This window comes from Triticum urartu, chromosome 7 (assembly GCF_003073215.2).
Source record: "Triticum urartu cultivar G1812 chromosome 7, Tu2.1, whole genome shotgun sequence".
NCBI classification, from domain to species: Eukaryota; Viridiplantae; Streptophyta; class Magnoliopsida; order Poales; family Poaceae; genus Triticum; species Triticum urartu.
The window spans coordinates 624,103,275-624,118,471 of NC_053028.1; the positions used below are offsets into that span (position 1 = coordinate 624,103,275).

At 43.5% G+C, this 15,197-nt stretch overlaps 1 pseudogene; it reads left to right on the top strand.

The window, feature by feature from the left end:
* The first annotated feature begins 10,336 nt into the window (after nt 1-10,336).
* Nucleotides 10,337-13,287, top strand: LOC125519220 (annotated as a pseudogene).
* Nucleotides 13,288-15,197: the final 1,910 nt, after the last annotated feature.

The following is a 15,197-nucleotide window of genomic DNA, read 5'->3' on the forward strand; positions in this document are numbered from 1 at the left end:
GTGCACAAGAAGGTCGCCACAGGTCCATACCTGGCCGGATCTGCATTGATTTTAAGCCAGGTGCGCTGCCCTTAATTTGGATCTGGCTCTTTTATAATTATCCTAGCTAGGTTGATGTGAAAACAAGCAGTTCTTACCATTACAAGCCAGGTGGGTGGTTGTTCTCTGGTTTTGGTGGGTAAAAGGAACGAGGATACCTCAAGTTGAAGATCAAATCCAGCTCTTTGTCATCAACAGCAGGCCAGCACACTCAGTCATACCCATAACCCATGAGTTCATGAAAGTTTAGGATCTCCACGAGTAAGTTTCAATGACAACAAGACCAGCCAAGCCATGAGGCTCAGAATTTCAAGAATCCATGAGACTGTTCTGATGGTGTCAGCTTCAGGGACGCACAAGGAGGTCACCAAGATAGATCAGATGCCGCTTCTTCATTTGTGACGCCAAGTAATGGTCCGGTTTTAGTTGCTATCATTGTTCCCCTTGGATTGAAAAATAATCTGGAATTAATCTGTAGCATAGTTGTTGATCATCCTTGTTAGTCGTTACTGCCGGCATAGTTAAACATGATGCGCATATCCTCTTGCACTGAAATTACAGTAATGTTGGAATTTCTAGGCTACTTAAGTCAACATTCTTGTTGCGTGTGGACATCCTAAAGTGAATATGGTGGCTCCTTTTAATTGAAGACATTTTGAATTGTATCCAATAATATATCGATATCTCTTAATGACTATATGGTATTATAGCTTTATTTTCTTATTCCTTTTCTCGATTGCTGTACATATTTCTTGCAACTTAATAAACAACTCTGGCTATTTGTTTCTCCATACATGTGGAGATACTTTATGTAGATATTGAGAAAACCATGGAATTAAGTTACCAAAATTATCTCATTAGCCAACTATCTGAAAGTAGAATATTATACATATTGGCGAGTTGGCTTGGTATTCAGATTTGACTTCAATATTTGGGAGATTTTAACCGCAGGTGTCCCTATGTGAAGCAAAGGATGCACAGTCAGTTGTTTTTGTCTGGTGTCACCCGTTGTTGTCTTCTTCTTTTTTTGATGAAAACAATAGGTGATTGCCTACTACAATTTTATAAAAAGTGAGAACACGTACAAATACATGGAGGGTAAAAAAGGAAAGAAAAAACACTACCTAAATCTTTTCAGCAAGTTGTACATGCCATATTAAGATTTTTGTTTCTGTTTTTTTAGAGAAAAAAAAGTTTTGTTTCTGTTATGTGAAAGATCAGGTGCATCCCCTCCTTGAAAGTTTGTCACCACCTGTATTGATTAGGTGAAATTTTATTGAAGATGAAGCTATTTCGACATCCTCATTGCTCCCAAGTAATTGCACTGATGAACTCTATAAAGAAAGGAACTCCCAAAGCCTTCTTAGGAGCTAGGAGAACTTACCTTCATTTTTATCCTTGCAGAGTGACTCCTGGGCATAAGCAATTCCAGCAGGCTTTAGCAAACTGGCAATTAGATAATTTATGTTCCTCAGATTCAAGTGCATTCTGATCACACGTGACACATCCATAAGATAGGATAAAAATGTTCTTCCTTTGTAGTATTTCTCTATGGTTAAGCATGTTCATTACCCAAAGCCAGAAGAACACCTTATGCCTCAGTTAAGATCATGATTTTCAAAGCCAGTTGAATTGAGCAGGGATCTCTTGGTACCCAACAATAATTCTGTAAACTTTACTAGTACAATATCCAGGTGATTTCCAAGGATAGCTCCAGGTTTCTGAGTTGGCATTAGCCTGAATGGATTGCAACATGATTTTTAAATCCTGAAACTTGTTCTTGTCAGCTGATAACATTAAGTTTGCCACACTTGATATAAGAGTCCCAAGCTTTCTAAAATTCTCATGGATCTGTCTGTTTTAAGTACCTTTTTGTTTGATTCTGTGGGTTAGAGGTACAAAGATTAACAGTATCAAATATGAGTTTAGGAGAATTACCTTGATTTTTTTTTGCTTATTACACTTTTCTATTCTGATTGGAGGGTTTAAAAGTTTTCTGACAAATGTGTGATACTAGCAGAACGCACTAATGGTTTAATTAATCGGGAAAGCTAATTTCCTGCCAGCAGGAATTTAGCAACAGGCACGGACGATTTGCGCCTCGTCCGATTCCCATCGCGTGGTCACGATTCATCTAGGCGCTTGAAGACTATCTTTGGGCTGCCTTATTTTAATCTCGGAAACAAAAGCGGTGGTCCTCTCAGCGCCCTCCTCTACACCCCATGGTCCTTTTCACATGCAGTGCACACATGCAACCGGTTTATGTGCCATGATTAAGGCTGCATATCCCATGGTCCTTCCCACATGCAGTGCACACATGTTCTGTCATGATTAAGGCTGCACACCCCATGGTCCTTCCCACATGCAGTGCACACATGCAACCGGCTTCTCCCATGATTAAGGCGCAAGAGGGTGCTACGTATCAATCATCAGATGGCTTGGGCACAGTACGAGTGCTATAGTGCACCCTGCCATGCCTTCTGCATTTTTTACTGTAGAGTTTTCACAATGGAATATACTGTAGCATCCTGCACATGATCCAGTTCCTATTGTGCGATAGGCGGAAACGTCTTACCTCGACCTGAGGCGACGTGCTACGTGTTATATGCAGGGGCGCACCTCCCTGGAAGCGCATACATCGTTGGAGATTTTACAGGAGGTGTACAACTTGGAGAACAAGAGATAGAAGTAGTTACAGGAGATAAGGAGATAGAATTACACGTAAACCGAACCAACTATCTATCCTAGATCCTGCGCCAAGTCTTGGACTCCTCCATGCGTGACAATGCACTCCATACGTGACATAGTGCATATTGTGTTTAACACCCTCCCTTAATCACAACTTCATCAAGTTGAGATTATGTTTGAAGTCCTCAAAACTTCTAGTGGGTAAAGCCTTGGTGAATCCATCTGCAATCTAATCCTTGGAATGCACAAAGCGAATATCAAGTTGTTTTTGAGCCACTCGTTCTCTGACAAAGTGAAAATCAATTTCAATGTGTTTCATTCTGGCATGAAAAACAAGATTGGCAGACAAATACGTTGCACCCAAATTGTCACGCCATAAGCATGGAACTTGTTTACTTTTCACACCAAGCTCTCTCAATAAATACTGCACCCATATGATCTCAGCTGTAGCATTTGCTAATGCTTTGTATTCTGCCTCAGTACTGGACCTAAACACAGTGGCCTGCTTCCTTGCACACCATGAGATCAAGTTAGGGCCAAAGAACACTGCAAATCCTCCAGTAGAACGTCTATCATCCAAACAACCTGCCCAGTCAGAATCTGAGAAAGCACTAAGAAGTGTGGATGATGACTTGCTGAAGTTGAGACCAATATTAAGGGTGTTCTTGACATATCTAACTATTCTCTTGACAGCAGTCAAATGAACAGTAGTGGGTGCATGAAGAAATTGGCAGACTTTGTTAACAGCAAATGATATATCAGGTCTTGTAAGAGTGAGATATTGAAGTGCACCTACAAGACTTCTGTACTTAGTGCTGTCTTCCTGACTCAAGGCTTGTCCTTCTGTGAGAGATAATTTTTTGAACTTGATAATGGAGTGGGTGAAGGTTTAAAGCCTTGCAGACCAGCCTTTCTTACCAGATCAGTTGCATATTTTTCTTGAGACAAGTGAAGTCCATCATCATGTTTCTTCACTTCTATCCCTAAGAAATAATGCAAGTCTCCAAGATCCTTAAGAGCAAACTCTGCACTGAGATCTTTCAACAATCCTGTTATAGCTTCATTAGATGAGCTTGTAACAATAATATCATCAACATAGATGAGAACAAAGATATGAGTGTTGCACTTGTTATAAATGAACAGTGAAGTGTCAGACTTGGAAGGAACAAAGCCAAGAGTTTGCATCTTTTGACTGAGACGTGAATACCACGCCCTTGGAGCCTGCTTCAACCCATACAATGCTTTGTCAAGTCTGCACACGTGCAATGGTGCACGTTTGTTCTCAAACCCAGGAGGTTGTTTCATGTACACTTCCTCTTCCAGAACACCATGAAGGAACGCGTTCTGAACGTCTAGCTGTCTAAGACTCCAGCCCCTGGACACAGCAATGGACAAAACAAGACGAATGGTTGCAACTTTTACCACTGGACTAAACGTGTCCTCATAGTCAATACCATAGCGTTGCTTGAAGCCTTTTGCCACAAGTCTCGCCTTGTAGCGATCAATGGTGCCATCAGATTTTCTCTTGATCCTAAACACCCACTTGCAATCAATGAGATTTTTACCTTGCTGTGGAGGGACCAAATGCCATGTTTTATTTCTCTTCAATGCCATGTACTCTTCACGCATGGCCTTCTTCCAATTTTCATCAGCTAGGGCTTCATCAAGTGTGTAGGGTTCACCTGGTTCACCTGTGGAGCACACCATACCATATTTTGTAATATGCTTATAATTAATTGGTTGAATTTCCCCCTGTTGCAACCGTGTACGTTTTGGCGCTGAAGTGGCTGTCACGGGTGGCACAGAAGATCCCATGCAACCTGCAGGTGCAGCAGGAATCGATCCCGAGGCAGATCCCGACGAAGCAGCAGCAGATTCGGCAGCAGATCCCGCCAGTGGATCTTCTGTGGCGGTAGACGGCGGTGTGCAACGGCGCGGCTCCGCGGAGGATCCCAGCGGACGGGGCTCATCATGACGCCTTGATGGAGAGGCAGCGTCCGCTGCGCCAGAGGCGGGCCCCGCACCTATCGGCCGACGCGGGTCGCGCCTTTTGTAGCACAGGGGTTGGACCGGGAACCGGCCCCCGAAGACCCAATCTGAGGCGGACAGGCGGCGCTGCGTGATTCGCTCGGGTTGATGGAGGCACCGCCGCGAATCGCTGATGGCCGCGTGGCAGATGCTGGCTCGCTCGCCGGGCGCGCGCTGTCGGCAACTCCAAGCGCAACTGCTGGCGTGGATTCCTGAGGGGATTCTGCCCCCCTGCCAGTGGTGGATCCCTAGGGCGATCGGCTGGGCAGTTCTGCCTCTGCCACGGGAACTGATCCCGAGGAGGATTTGTTCCCTGGTTCGGGGCACATGAAATATGGCCCATGCTCGTCATTTTCTTCATCATTTTGCATTCCGTTTTCTTCTGCAACATCACACAACTCATGCACAGTGGTTTGAGGGTTAGTCAACATATAATCATCATGGTTTCGTTCCCCTTCATCGAGACCGGTGAGAGAAGATGGGAGAAGGAGGATTTCTTTACGGAGTAAAGCACCGGCATTAGGATGGAGATCGGCAAAGGGAAATTTGTTCTCATCAAACACAACATCACGGGAAATATAAACGCGCCCGGTGGAAACATCTAGGCACTTAACCCCTTTGTGTTGGGTACTATAGCCAAGGAAAACACATTGTTTAGATCGGAACATGAGTTTGCGTGAGTTGTAAGGACGGAGGTTGGGCCAACATGCACAATCGAAGACACGTAGAGATGTGTAGTTGGGCTTGACATGAAGAAGCCGTTCTATGGGGGTTTCATTGTTTATGACACGGATTGGGAGCATATTGATGATATGAACAGCGGTGAGAAACGCTTCATCCCAAAACTTGAGAGGCATGGAAGCACCGGCTAAGAGAGCTTGACCAACTTCAACTATATGCCTATGCTTGCGTTCGACAGAGCCGTTTGTTTGGTGAGCATGAGGGCATGACACATGATGTGAAATGCCAAGTGTTTAGAAGAAGGAATTTAATTTCTCGTATTCCCCTCCCCAGTCAGATTGGACAGCAATGATCTTGCTATCAAACTTGCGTTCAACAAGTGCTTGAAAGTTTTTGAACACTTGAAAAACATCGGATCGTTTCTTAAGAAGATAGATCCAAGAAAACTTACTATAGTCATCAATGAAACTGACATAGTACGTGTGGCTACCAACAGAGCTAGGGACAGGGCCCCAAACATTGGAGAAAAATAATTGCAATGGTTGAGTAGAGACACTTGTAGAAATAGGATAAGGTAATTGATGACATTTTGCTCTTTGGCAAGAATCACAAATAGTTTCAACATTCCGCTCACCAACAAACGGGAGCTTATTTTTCCTAAGCAAACGTTCAACAAGAGAAAAAGAAGCATGCCCTAAACGATCGTGCCAACATGTTGAAGAAAGTTTGACAACACCATAGGCTTGTTTATTGAATCTCCTAAGCTCCGGAATCAATGGGTAAAGCCCTCGAACGCATCTACCTCGATATAGTACCTTCTTCATGGCCTGATCCTTTATCAAAAAGAAAAAATGATGGAATTCAATAAAGACATGATTGTCAATGGTAATGCGATGAACGGATAGGAGATTTTTGTTGGCACTAGGAACATGCAAAATTTTGCGAAGATGAATTTTACGAGAAGGGGTACGTATAACCGAGTGACCAATGTGACGTATGTTCATACCTGCACCACTGGCCGTATGAATCTGGTCCTTCCCGTGATATTTTTCATGGAGAGTCACCTTCTCCAGCTCACCCGTGAGAGAATTGGTTGCGCTACTATTAAGGTACCAGTTTGTGTCAACACCATAGGATCCTTCAGCGGCAGCAACAACTTTGTCATCATCTTCAGAGGAGGCATCATCTTCGTCAAAACAATACCAACAATCTTTGGCAGTGTGACCTGGTTTGCCACAGATTTGGCAGCGGACTGCGTCGGGCCGCGAACGGCTGGAGCCGCCGCGGCGACCCCTGTTGTTGGTGGAGTTGGGGCGACCGCCGCGGGAGCCAGAGTTGTTGGTGTTGCCGCTGCTGTGCTTGCCCTTGGCACGAGGAGGACCGCGGTGACGGGAGGAGTACCCACCACGCCCGCGGGTTGCTGCGTTCACCGAAGACTTGAACCCGCCGCCAGCACTGTGGTACTGGGCGACGCGTTGGTCGAAGTTGCTCAGCATGGCGTAGAGTTCATCGAGGGACACCAGTGTGACGCGGGCATCCAGGGCAGACACGAGCGGCTGGTAGTCCATGTCCAGTCCGTGAAGCAGATACGAGATCAGCTCATCGTCCTGGATGGGCTTGCCGGCCGCGGCGAGCTCATCAGCAAGGCCACGCATGGCGGCGAAGTAGGCGGCCACCGATTGGTTCCCTTTCTGCGCATTGATCAAGGCAGTGCGGATGTTGTTGACGCGGCTCAAGGACTGCGACGAGAACATACCTGAGAGTGTTGTCCAGAGAGCGTGTGTGGTGGTGACCACGGTGACCGCGATGAGCACCTCTTTGGTGAGGTTGTTGAGCAGGTAGCCTAGAACCTGCTGGTCCTCTTTTACCCAGATGGGATGGAGAGGATTGAGCTCGGACGACTCCTTCCCGTCCTTGTCCTTGGTGATGAGAAGGCGAGACGGCTCCGGCTGGGTGCCGTCGACGTAGCCATAGAGGCCGGCTCCCCTCAACTGCGGCGTGATTTGGGTACGCCACAGGACGTAGTTCATCCGGGAGAGCTTCTCCGTGACCTGACCGCTCAGATTGGATTGGGTGGCACTGGAGGAAGACATGGCTGGCACTGGTGGAGATCGAAAGCTATGGTTTGGAAGAGGAGGCTCTGATACCATGTAGAAGTGCATGCTCTAGCCAATGCAACCAAAAGACCGATCTGATGGAAGAGACTAGGCGACACATTATACTTCAACACTCCCCCTCACGTGTGGCTTCCTCAGGCCTAAACGTGGACCAAAAGTGGGCTGCAATTTAATTGCGCCAGCCGGGTCTTGAACTCAAGACCTCTTGGCTCTGATACCATGTGCGATAGGCGGAAACGTCTTACCTCGACCTGAGGCGACGTGCTACGTGTTATATGCAGGGGCGCACCTCCCTGGAAGCGCATACATCGTTAGAGATTTTACAGGAGGTGTACAACTTGAAGAACAAGAGATAGAAGTAGTTACAGAAGATAAGGAGATAGAATTACATGTAAACCGAACCAACTATCTATCCTAGATCTTGCGCCAAGTCTTGGACTCCTCCATGCGTGACAATGCACTCCATACGTGACATAGTGCATATTGTGTTTAACACCTGTCTCCAATGCATGCAGCACCTTCCCTTGCATATCAAGCTGCAATTTTTTTAACTCTACTAGAAAAATACTTTTTTGCATGGGCATGGTGTGAGGCAACGCACACACTAGCATGTCTTATAACCAACTCAACTTTTGTTGGTTGTTGTCGGTTTGGACAAGACACATCAATTTGAGTGGCTAAGTTTACTATACTTATGATAATCGACAAGCTAAAATCCGAACCACCTCATTTTTGCAACAGATCTGAACAATCTCATCGTCGTCAGGTCGAGAAAAATAAAGGTGCAAGAAGGAGGATAAAGACACAACCACTTGGAATGAGGTGCATGGAGCTAGCCAACTCACCCAACATTAGTTGTTCTCAATAGTGTTCAGATCTTTCTTATACCACCATCTTGCTAACTTTGACATGAGGTGGGGGAGTTAATGAAATGTGGCCCGATATGTGTAAATAACATGGTAATAAACGCACCATAGACCTGATAACTTATGTACAAACACCGCGATAACTGTTATCAGAATTTCTTTTTGATAAAAAACCTGATATCTTCTTTGTAGATAACTTGGTAATATACGCACAACCAAGCTGGTAACTGACGTACAAACATCACGGCAACTTTTTTGAAGTGGGAAAAAGTTGTTCAAAATATACCACATGTATTTTCTATGTAAACAACATATAATACATGCAAAACAAAGTTGATAACCCACGTAGAAACACCGTGAGTTTTTTGTTCAAACACCCCCCAATAATGTTGTGTGAATAACATGGTCATTAAAGCATCACGGATCTGATAACTTACATACAAACACCCTGATAATTCACACATCGCAGAGCTGATAATTTATGTACCCTGGTCCTAATAACTTTGGCCGGGGGGGTGGGGGGGGAGGGTGATCAAGTATCCCCTCGGTAACTTTCGTGTGAATAGTATAGTAACTCACACATCGGAGACCCGATAACTTATGCACCCAGGTCCTGGTACTTTTTCTTGAGGGAGGGGTGATGAAATATACCCCGATAACTTTTTATGTGAATAGCACGGTAGCTCACACATTGTAGACTTGATAACTAATGTACCCCACTCTTGGTAAATTTGGTGACCGGGTGGGGGGAGGGTGGTTGATGAAATTTCATATACCCTTGGTAACTTTTTTGTGTGAATAACATGATAACTCACCTTAGTCTTAGTAACTTTGGCGACAGTGGTGAGGGGTGGGGGAGGGTTGTTGATGAAATATACCTTCAATAACTTTTTTGTCAATAGAATGGTAACTCACACATCATAGACCTGATAACTTATGTATAAACAACGCGGTAACTTTAGATCCGAATAAAAATTTATTGAAACATACCCGGTTACTTCAGTGCAAATAGCATGGTAATGTATGCATTCGGAGCTGATAACTTAGGTATAAATACCACGGTAAATTTGACCTAGGGGAAAGAAGTCATTGAAAACACATCTCCGGTCACTTCTACATAATAACATGTTAATATACATATAACATAACTGATAACTTTGCGGTAACTTTTTTCAAAAAAGTGATCAAAACATGTCAACATGAGATCTAGTTTCGAAGTTCTCATCGAGATGAATTTTTTATGTGAAAACAAATTTTCAATCAAAAACGACAGTTTGAGCTATAAAACATTTTACATTTTCGAAAGAGCGAGAATTTATAATGACATCAGATTTCCTATGCGCTACTGCATTTGCATGTGGAGAGAATATTAGAGGAGTCATTTTTATGCCCCGGTAATTTTCATATAAACAGGAGGGTAACTAGAGTACCACACAGGTGATAACTTATTTAGCATAGGTCTGATAACTTTTGACCCCCAAAAACAAGTCATCGAAACATACCAACATGGGATCTAGTTTCGGAGTTCTCGTCGCAACGAATTTTTTATGTGAAAACGGTTTTTCAATCGGACCAACGGTTTGAGCTACAAAACATTTTGAAGTTTCGTTTCTAATGAACTCTTTGCTGACGTCATCTTTTCTTTTTATCTACGTGCGCTCTATGCAAACAAAAGAAGATGTGCATGTGAGATTGCAGCGCAACACTGCATGCGAGATTGCACTGAGACGTGGAATCGAGCAAAGAAGTATACACGAGATCGTCCGGATCTGTCGCTAACAACCAGTCGACTGGTCGTTAGCACAGTCCTTAATTAATACATCACCTCAATTTGCAGTGGCCATTCTATTGATACTGAGGAAAATATACAACTAGGCTACCACCCAACAGACAGATATTAGTAATTCTCAGAAAATAATGGCGGAGATTGTGATTCTTTTAGCCATTAAAAAGATCGGAAATGCCTTGGCAAATGGAGCGGTAGACCAGGTGAGCATGAAACTTGCGAAGTACAGGAAGTAAAAAGTAGAGCTACAGGGCAACATGGGTCGTGTTGCAAGGGAGCTTCGCGTCATACATGATGTTGTTTGTCAAATGGACATTCGAAACAGCAACAATCAAGTATATGAGGGCTGGTTGGAGGAAGTACGGAAGGTAGCACATGTGATGGAAGACATAGTGGATGAGTACTTGTATCTAATTGATCAGGAACATGATTTAGGGTGTTGCTTTTACCTGAAGCAAGGGTTCATAAAACCAGAATCTCTGCTTTATTTGAACCAGATAGCTTTCAAGACGAAGGAAATAGAGAAAGACCTTGCACACCTGTCAGAGATGAAAAATCGCTGGGTCCCCATGATACAGAACGAGGATACTAGCAGCTCGAATTACATTGTCAAGAGGTCCCAAGATATAGCAAACATTTCACGTTCCCTTAATGAAGAAGATTTAGTGGGGGTGGATAAAAACAGAGAGATACTTGAGCAGTGGTTGGCACGTGCTGTTTTGGAGTGCCCCGTGATAGCACTGCTTGGAATGGGAGGACTTGGTAAAACAACTTTAGCTGCAAATGTCTATAGGAAGCAGAGAGAGCAACTCCAGTGCCATGCGTGGGTCTCCATTTCTCAAACTTATTCTAGAGAGGATGTCCTGAGGAATACAATCAACGAACTTTTCAAAGATAATGTCAGTGTTCTGTCTAACACCGCGGCGATGGACATCACATGCCTTGAAGAGACACTGAAAAGATTTCTGGAGCAACTTAAGTATTTGATCATACTGGATGATGTTTGGACTCCACAAGCATTTGATGACTTGTCTAGAGTGCTTATTCATAATGACAACGGCAGCAGATTGATAATTACCACAAGGGAAGGTGATGTTGCTGCACTTGCCTCTCCGGAACATATCTTAAAGCTAGAAGCTTTGCCAGAAGACAAGGCATGTGATCTCTTTCATAAGAAAGCCTTTCCAATAGATAAAATCATGAATGTCCTGTGGAGTTGAAGTCTTTGTGACGAAATAGTTAGCAAGTGCAAAGGCTTGCCTCTCATTATTGTGTCAGTTGGTAGCCTCTTGCGTGTGCGTGAGAAAACTGTGGAAGAATGGAGAAGAATAAATGACCAACTGAGTTGGGAGCTAATTAATAACTTGAGGCTTGATCAGATAAGGAATATTTTGCATCTGAGCTTCATCTACCTTCCAACACACTTGAAAAGTTGTTTCCTATACTGCAGTTTATTCCCAGAAGACTATCTTTTCAAAAGGAAACAACTTGTACGGTTATGGATAGCAGAGGGATTCATTGAGGAGAGGGGTGAAAGCACATTAGAAGAAGTGACAAAAGGCTATCTAAAGGAGTTAATTGATAGAAACATGCTACAACTTGTTAAAAGGAACTCATTTGGTAGGACGAAGGAATTCAGAATGCATGATATCTTACGAGAATTGGCCGTTGATTTGTGTCAAAAGGATTGTTTTGGTGTTACATATGAGGATAAATGTGGGGGTTCCCTTGACATGGACGGGCGTCGATTGGTAATGCATAAGCTAAAGAAGGATATTCAGCACTCGTTTTCTAGTATACACCAACTTCGAACCGTCATTGTAGTGGATGATAACATGCTATCATTCACTCTACTACCTCTGTTATGTAAGAAGTCAAGATATATGACAATGCTAGAATTAAATGGCTTACCCATTGAGAAGATTCCAGATGCCATTGGAGATCTTTTTAGTCTCTGCCATTTAGGTTTGCGTAATTCAAAAGTGAAGATGCTCCCGAGGTCTATTGAAAAGCTTTCAAATTTGTTGACACTGGACCTTTATAGGTCAGATATACATTATTTGCCTAGTGGGGTTGTCAACCTGAAGAAGCTTAGGCACTTATTTGCTGAGCAAATGAATTATCTAGATTGGAGGGATATTCATTCTCACAGTGGTATGACTATCCCCATTGGTCTTGGGAATCTGACAAACCTGCAAACCCTACGAACATTGGAAGTGCAGGGTGAGTCAGTTAGACATTTGGGGGAGCTGAGGCAACTGAGAAGCTTGAGGTTATCAAATGTAAAGGGAATCTACTGTGGACGCATCCGCGAGTCTCTAGTTCATATGCAGTATTTGTCCAAGCTATCTGTGAATGCAAGTGATGAGAACGAGGTTCTCTTGTTGAACGTCCTCCCGCCAAATCTGCAAACGCTATCGTTGAGAGGACGATTAGAACAAGGGTCGTTGGATGAGTCTGTTGGATGAGTCTCCTCTCTTCCAATCTGATGGAGGACAGAACTTGTGTGCATTGGCTCTGTCTTGGTCACAACTGAGAAAAGACCCACTGCCATCGCTTTCTTTGTTGTCGAACTTGACACTTCTACACTTCACCAGAGCGTACAACGGAGAGCAGCTGACATTTCTCACGGGGCGGTTTCCCAAGCTAAAGATTCTCTTTTTAAGAGACCTGCCTAATCTGAACCAGCTAGAGATATAGCAAGGTGCCATGGCGGGCCTGGAAAGATTATCCCTAGTCAACCTCAACAGCATGACGGAGGTCCCACATGGCATTGAGTTCCTCGTGTCCCTCCAGTATCTGGTCTTCCACGAAATCACCGGTGACTTCTTGACATTGCTGCGCCAAATGCTCTGCGATTCAAGGGAAGCAGTGACATCATACTCTCCGGCTTTGACCTGCCGCACTGGTCGGGAAATGCGTACATGCGTAAGTTGTAGCCACTCACCTATCAACCAGTGCCTACTTGTTCCTCCCTCTAATCTCACTAACTCAAGATGCTCATATGATGCTTCCATAAAAAAAAGGCTCATGTGATGCTGGTCTCATGTAGGTCACCCGCCCTAAGGAAGATGCTTTATAATTTGGGCCGCATGTGATAAGGCGTCAATGAATCTCAAGATGAGTATATCCAGTGCCTCTGTACGTTCGTGCTACACCTGATGTGCGCACCGTCTTGGTTTTCTCTGCCTTTTCAAGACGTACCACTGATACAACTGCCTGATGGGCACACTGTTTTCTACTACTACTGCCTGTGTTTACTACTGCTAGTGCTAGAACTACTGTTCGTGACTTTGTGTGATTGCTTGTGAGGTGTGATAATATCGATTTGGGCTGTGTCTTTGCTCTTTAGTAACATGACACTTGCTGTAAGACCGCGAGTGAGCTGTGTTTTCATATTCGCAAATCGCACTAATTTTTGCAGTACATGATTCCTTTTCATACTTCCATTTGATGAGATATCGCCTATTAATTCCAGCCGTGTCTGTAAAATAATACAATTTGGTTTTAGACAGAAGGCTCAAGGAGAGCCCGGCACAATTCGGTTAGTGATTTTATAACGCCGACACATTCATTTTCACTGCCATATGGTTACTGGCTTTAATTAGTTATTGTTGTTGTAACTTGCTGCTAATCGGTGGATCCTTGAAATGGTATCAGCACATGTGCCTGTTTTCTAACTAGCCTTCTGTCTTATCTCTCTTAATTTGGAAATATGAGCTTTTATTTATTTTTTCCTTTCTGGTTACTTGTTTTCTCTATAAATTATGGATCATGAGAATATATTTTGGAGTGCTGAGTTAGAAATGAAGGCACTGCTCTTGAAATTATCAAACATATATGTCAAAAAAAGGCGTCAGTCACTCTTAACCAATGAAGTTGCATTAAATCTGCAAGAAACTTGCTTCATGCTAAACCTGTTTTTTTTACAGGAAAGTTTACTTTATTAATCAAAGAATAGAAACATCGTCCGCCAAAAGATTTACAATGAAATCAATCCAGCGAGATGGATTAATAGCACTACCCCATCTTGCTAGCTCATGAGCTACGCTATTTAACTCTCTAATTTTTTTAAAAAGGGGCGCTTTATTACTTAAAAGGTTTAAGTAACACCCGGCCTCTGCATAACTAAGATGCACACAGCCAACAGAGTCCTCACGACAAGCGAAAAATAAAATAAAAAAGGAAGGCGAAATACAAAGAAAAATGTATATTTGTATAGCGCCTAAACCGTCGGTGGCCCAATCCTAAGATCATGCTGCCACCCATGTTGGGTAAAAGTATCCCTCGCCGTAGTCTCCAATCGTGTACACACCTCCGTAAACAGGTCTCGATTCTCCACTCGTTGTAGAGAGGACCATAAACGAAGCGTCCCAGTACATCTGTAGATAACCTGCATAAGCGAAGTACTTTTATCGTTAAAAATCTTATTATTTCTACATAGCCAAAGCGACCAAATCACGGCAACCGCTCCCACCCTAAGTAGAATTCTAAACTTGTGATCAATCCCATGTAACCAGTTGCCAAATATATTAGCAACACTACAAGGAGGGTACAAGCCAGAAGCTATTTGGATGACTGACCATATAGAACGAGCCAATTTACATTGGAAGAACAAATGTTTTATTGTCTCATCATGCGGACAAAATACACATTGCGTACTTCCATGCCAATTCCTCTTAATAAGGTTATCTTTAGTAAGAATGACTCCGCGACGAAGATACCATGCAAAGATTTTATTCTTAAGAGGTATCTTCATCTTCCAGATCTTCTTATTATTATCAACTGGCACGTCAGACTGGATCAAAGCTCTATACATAGACTCCACTGAGAATTGCCCATTCCCATGTAGGTTCCAACGAAATAAATCGGACCCCTGTGACAACTGTACCGTGGATAATCGTTGAAGTAATATGTTCCACGATTGGAGTCTAGATCCAATTAAATCCCTTCTGAACGTCACATTGGGCGGAAATGATTCCAAAACCTTGG